The 6,295-nt window shown below is 38.9% G+C and overlaps 1 long non-coding RNA gene across 1 annotated transcript; it reads right to left on the bottom strand.

The window, feature by feature from the left end:
• Positions 1 to 3,156: 3,156 nt before the first annotated feature.
• On the bottom strand, positions 3,157 to 4,576 carry LOC129765455 (uncharacterized). Its single transcript, XR_008741435.1, has 3 exons — positions 3,878 to 4,576; positions 3,502 to 3,704; positions 3,157 to 3,438 (listed from the first exon to the last, which is right to left on the bottom strand). It is a non-coding gene; the product is annotated as an uncharacterized LOC129765455 (long non-coding RNA).
• Positions 4,577 to 6,295: the final 1,719 nt, after the last annotated feature.

Raw genomic sequence — 6,295 nt, 5'->3', positions numbered from 1 at the left:
TTTGGGTATAGGTTCAATATGTAATCCAATCAAAATCCGCTCGTGGACATCGCCATTCTACTGTATCTTCTTTCAATTACATTAATATTCTATTACATAAATATAAGCTCTCTCGTTCTCTTGATGTGAACCGAATGGGAAGTGCAACAATAACGATGCGAGACTCACCGTATTGAAAGCAAGTTCAAAGGATATAATAATCAAAAGTATTGGTCAATTGTTAAAAAATGTTTTTTTTTTGTACTGTGTAATCATACATCCGAATTAAAAAACATTATTGGAGAATTTAGCTTGTATTCATACAGTGGTATTTAAAAAAAAAAAGACTTCGTAAGCACTTGATAACGAAATAGAAGTTTGGCTGTAACTTTTGTGGCTTTCGTCAATGCTATACAACCGTTCAATTTCCAAGCTGAGTGGAACTCGGTAAGACAATCTAGTGAAACGTGTTCCCCCATTCATAATAGCTAAAAAGTTCAACGATAACATTATATAAACGATTGAACGTATGGTCAATTGAGTGTGTGTGTCAATCTCAGAGTGAATTGAACAAAGTTTAATGTAGCGTAGAGGGATGATTTAAGTTTGGGAGTTTTGAATTAGTCACAGTTCTCGATTGCTTCTTCCCATCTACGAAATTATCCCATGTGTAAAATACACTAAATGAGTTCTCGGGATGTGTTCCGACGATTTGCTTAGCATACTGTGGTTTCCCTAGCTATAAATATTAGATGAAGTACATGGTTCAAGTTTCACGTTCTCATTTCCAACGGCGAAGTTCAAGAAAAGCACGTCCGAAGAAATTGGAATATTATTCTCGAAACCGGATCTGGAAATAAGCCGTGCCTGGGATTTCATGTACAGACTAATCAAGCAGAACCATTACACCGAATTGTCAGTACGAAACGCAGCGAATATCACAAAGAACATCATTGGAAGTTGAGAATATCCATCAAAAATAGATTAAAATACTTCTCCTATGTACATTTACTGTGTTTTGCAATAATAACAACACCCAGAAAATAATTACCAATAACTTAAAGTTGGATTCAGTCTCAATTGAATTTCTAAGTATTTAAGTTCACAGCGAAACGTGGTTCTAACGATGATAACGTGATTTCTCTTGAAATATATCATCGAACAACAATACATGCAAATAGCGATTGGGAAATATTTATATTCGGTCGTTCAGTGATATTGGTATCTTCAATCATTTATTGAGATGGTGTGATATTTATCGAATTTAGCATCGCATCGAATTGTCATTCAAAACATAACTTCCATGTGGAAGTTGACACGCGACAACAATTAACCTCGTCTGGTTAATAAATTCCAAGCTAGAAATCTTCCCTTTCTTTCAGCCAAATCAATTAATTAATAGCATCAGCTAAATATCGTCAAATAAACCAAAGGAATGTGCTAGCCTTATTAATTTCCACGATTTTTTCAAACATAGTGAACAGTTATTAAATAATTCCCCGAAATTGTTCGTTCCAGCCCCCTTAGTTTTATTACACAATCCCAGCTTCATTTAAACCAAATCGGAAGACTCCCAGTGAACACATGTATAAATTGAAGCAAACGCACATGAGCGAACGTAAACTCCCCGAAATAACGCCCATAATCAAATAACAATTTCGTTCTCAGCGAAAAGAAGCACTAACAAGCTGCCACTGCTGCTGCTGCTGCTGGTATGGTTTTTGCGCTGTACTGTAACCTACGGGAACATCTCTACCACTATCTGTAATCATGATGACGGCGATAACCCGCTAAAATTCCCTGTGGCTAAGCTTATGTTTTGCGCACGAAAAACTTCCCCTTGGGGAAAAACGCTACGATCCAAAATAGGCGCTAGGACAGCATGCCTTTTGCTGGTGTTCCTCAAATTCTGGGCTGGAAATTGCTGCCAGACAGATACAGTTACTCTGCATTCTCCGGTTCTACTGCTGCGTTGACTATATGTACCTCCACTATACGGCTTCGTTAGTTTGGGCGTCTGGAAAACCGATTACGCCTAGCTGTTTTCTCTCGACTCGCGCAAACGATCGAATTTTCATAACGAACGTATACTATATACTTAATTAAAACGTATAAAATGCGGAAAATAAGCTCCTTCCCAGGCGTTCCTGGCGAGCTACAATGTAGCACCCACGGCGGGACCCCTATCCCAAACTCGCAACGTTCGCTATTCGAACGGAACATAACGAACATGAAGCATGAAATGGCAGATTATACAGCAACCGAACGAAGCATCGTTATTATTCTGCACAAGACAACCCACGACACCGTTGAAGATTGATTCTTTGTTCGAGCAAACAAACCGACTAACCGATGAAATACATATAAATTCCAACCTTTCAACGAAAATTCCCGTTCGCGTCATTTTCAAATGTTATATATATTTTGCCCGCATGTGGAATACCTGAAGCAGCATATAACCATGTTTTCACGAATAGACACGAGAGGACGAAAGAAAACGAATGAATAAAAAGCTTTTTTGTGCAATAAAATTAAGTATTTGAGTAAGGCCCAAACATGGTGAATAATAACTAAGGAGAAGAAAGGTGACAATGTTTGCATTGTTCCTATCTCACGTTTTCGGGAATGGTCTTCGGTGTGAACAAAGCAACCGCTTAAATCGGGAAACACAATATTTTCTCAAGTAAATCTGTTTATTGCTTTTGAAAACGTAAAACAAAAAACATTGTTCTATGTTCCCAACGCAACGCCAATTTTCTTAAAATGAGAGTCTTCCTGTTATAAAAGAATGAACACTGTCATCATCTTTTCAATCGAATTTGGTAATACATTTTCGGTGATTCGATTCCTACACTGAGAGGAAAATTTAGTATATATGACCAATTTTTTGGTAAATATTACCAATTCGCTAGTCATTTTCTACCCTACTAATCATTGGTACATCCTACGAAAAAAAATTGGTAGACACAAATGTCAAACAAAACTATGGTTTGAAAGTCCAGTGTTGGCTCAATTTTGGCTTCAGTAATGGCTGATTTGTTGGCCCTCCATTGGTTCAATATAATTGAGTTATATAATTTTTTTTTCAAATATTTTTATTTTTATTAATATTCTTATTCTATTCTTATTTTTATAAAATATTGAAAAGCTTTTCGAGCAGGCTTTTAGCGAGCGCGTTGGGTATCACGGTACTTGAAAGTGTACTTTTTCGGACACTTGCGAAATTTTGCTGGATCGCGAATTGCATCAACTCGTTCTCATCTTCGAAGATTATTTGACGCCGGAAATCGGCACCACGTCGTACGTACTCGAACGGGACATCGAAACAGTAACCCTCGATAATGCTTCTCGTACGCTCCTCGCTTTCTTTGATGGGGCTCACGCTGGTCACGGGTGTCTCTTATTCGAATAAGTTGCCAAATATGATAACCGTGTTCAACACATGAAACAGCGTTATTTCTACAAAATAGAATGAATTGCGTAACACAGGGCCAAATATTTTTAAAATAATTGAGCGTTTACCTATTTTTACTGGAAATCCCAATGGAAGCTGCATAGTGAAAAAATCTCTCAGTTTAGTCACATGCTGATTGATCATTGTGGATCAAAATTGGTAGTACTTGTTCTTTCAATTTAATAAGAAATTCTCCACACAGCCTCATGCCGAGCCGGAAGTCAGCAGCACCTGCTCGTCGTTTTAATCTTGTGACAGCGGAACATCAAATCTGCCGGAAGAAAACACTTGTTATTAATAATATTCCGAACATCTTTCACATATCTAACTACGAAATTTATCTAAAATAGCCAATGTTCATAGTGCTGTCGACCGGTTTCGAAACCGGCACCAAATCGTCTTTATTATTGCCACTATTAACCGCCTTCACCAATGGATCTTTACCTTTGTCTACTTCCTCCCTTTGGCGGATTGCTTGATTGCCGATCGAATGCTCCAACCGCGCTTCTAATGATTGCCTCCGCGCTGACAATACGACCAGAATTAAAGATGTTACTGCTTGATATGACGCTCCAAGTTCGAGTGGAGGCAGCATGTACCGATCCAGCAACGAAGTGCCTTGAAGCAAATTGACCACGCAAACTGATTCTCCCCATCATTCTCAGACGCGGATTTTCTGTTGTTGGGCTCCGTGAAGTTGTGATTTGTGGAGGAAATTGTGTAGCAAATAGGACACATATCGCTCCGATCCTACGATGTAAGGATTAGTGGGCTCCCAAGTACTGCTGTAGAATCAATGTTGTCGTGACGCTGTGTTTGAAATTGTGGAACTTTCGCCGTAGCATATCGTTCATCAGCTAGTGCAGTTTTTGCTACAGACTGTGTATTATTGGAATCACACCGACAATCTGCGCTGTTGCTGCTGCTTCTCATCTGAGTCGATGTTGTCCGAATCGGTGCTGGTAGTCTTTTTAGCTGTTGATTGCTCAGTGTGAAACGGTTGTTGTTGGTTTCCTCGCTGCTGACGGTACGATTGGCCCAACTGATATCCATCGTTTCCTGGAACAACGAATCAAACAATAATCGGATATTCAATCAATTGTGTACGGCGACATCCGCCGTTTTAGGCCTCTAATGTTTAGTTTATCTAAACGCTTACGGTTGCACAAAACTTTTGTATGGATTCTACGATTTTAGGCTGAAAAAGGAAAATATTTAGCTAAAATGAATCATAATAAAAACCGAATGTTTACCTCCAAATCGCTTCGCTTCCATTAGAGAAATGGCGGTTGCGCACACACACAGTTGTTAGAAATGAAAATACTCAAGGTTACACATGCTATGAAGTAAAATGTACGAATCATTGGTAGGGATGTACATTGCATCTGACATCAGTTTTACAAAATTTTAGTAATATTTACAAAAAATGTGTACATTTTACAAATGTTTCGACTACTAAAGATTTGGTAGCTGCATTTACTAAAGTTTTTCTCCAGTGTATATCTCATATAATTTGATCGTCATTTTTCTCGTTTTCATGAATTGTACCTGAATTACTTGCATAGCATCCCCTCACACAGAGATGCCTACCTCCCGGATTTTTCAGGATTTCTCAGACTTTTTGAAACGTTCCCTGATATTCTAAATATTCTAACAAGCATTAAATTTTGCCTGATCTCACTGAACTGATCCTTATTTTTCCTGAATTTGGATTTTTTTACTTCATCAGCATAAAAGGTGTCTTTTTTGTTTCATACATTTCACAATTTTCGAAATAATGTGTTCCACTATTACCTAGAATACATATTCGGTACATACAATTACACTCATAATTTTAATGTTTGCTGCACCCAATACAATTTTTTGTTTTTGCTGTGTAATACCTAGTTGATATTAGGAGCTGAACCCCGTCGCTGACAGATGCTATAAACGCTTGCACCAACACAAACGCGCACTGGCAGTGACGGCGGTCGTTAGCATAGTTATACCCAAGGCGCCTAGAAGTATATCCTAAGGTGGGCCAACTTGCTAAAACCACTCTTCAGCCATCTTGGAAGTCTACTGTGTTTTGTTAGTAAACAAAACACAATACGCTAGTGCCGAAGCTCGCTCGTGATCAGTCTGTCTCTTTCACGCTACAGGCCGTTTCGCCACTAAGTTGGTTAGGGGAGCGGTATATGAAAACAGTACGGAAGAAAGCAGAAGGGGAATTATTTGCTTGTAGCGTGAAAGAGACAGACTGATCACGAGCAAGCTTCGGCACTAGCGTATTGTGTTTTGTTTACAAACAAAACACAGTAGACTTCCAAGATGGCTGAATAGTGGTTTTAGCAAGTTGGCCCACCTTAGGATATACTTCTAGGCGCCTTGGTTATACCATGGACAGACCAACACGGGTCTATGGTACTAGGTGAGGCCGTTTCGTCACTAAGTTGGTTAGGGGAGCGGTATATGAAAACAGTACGGAAGAAAGCAGAAGGGGAATTATTTCCTTGAAGCGTGAAAGAGACAGACTGATCACGAGCGAGCTCCGGCACAAGCGTATTGTGTTTTGTTTACAAACAAAACACAGTAGATTTCCAAGATGGCTGAAGAGTGGTTTTAGCAAGTTGGCCCACCTTAGGATATACTTTTACGCGCCTTGGGACAGACATACAGCTGTACTACACTGAGAGGAATAGTTAGTAAATACGACGAATTTTTTGGTACATGTTACCAATTCTCTAGCCATTTTCTACTCTACTAATCATTGGTACATATTACGAAAGAAAAATGGTAGGCACAAACGTCAAACAAACTACGATTTGTTGGTTCAACATTGGTGCAATATCAGTGAAAATTTTGCTTCACATTTGTGAGAGA

This window comes from Toxorhynchites rutilus, chromosome 2, assembly GCF_029784135.1.
Source record: "Toxorhynchites rutilus septentrionalis strain SRP chromosome 2, ASM2978413v1, whole genome shotgun sequence".
Lineage (NCBI taxonomy): Eukaryota > Metazoa > Arthropoda > Insecta > Diptera > Culicidae > Toxorhynchites > Toxorhynchites rutilus.
The sequence above is the reverse complement of the archived record's forward strand: the minus strand, read 5'-3'. Positions and strand labels throughout refer to the sequence as shown.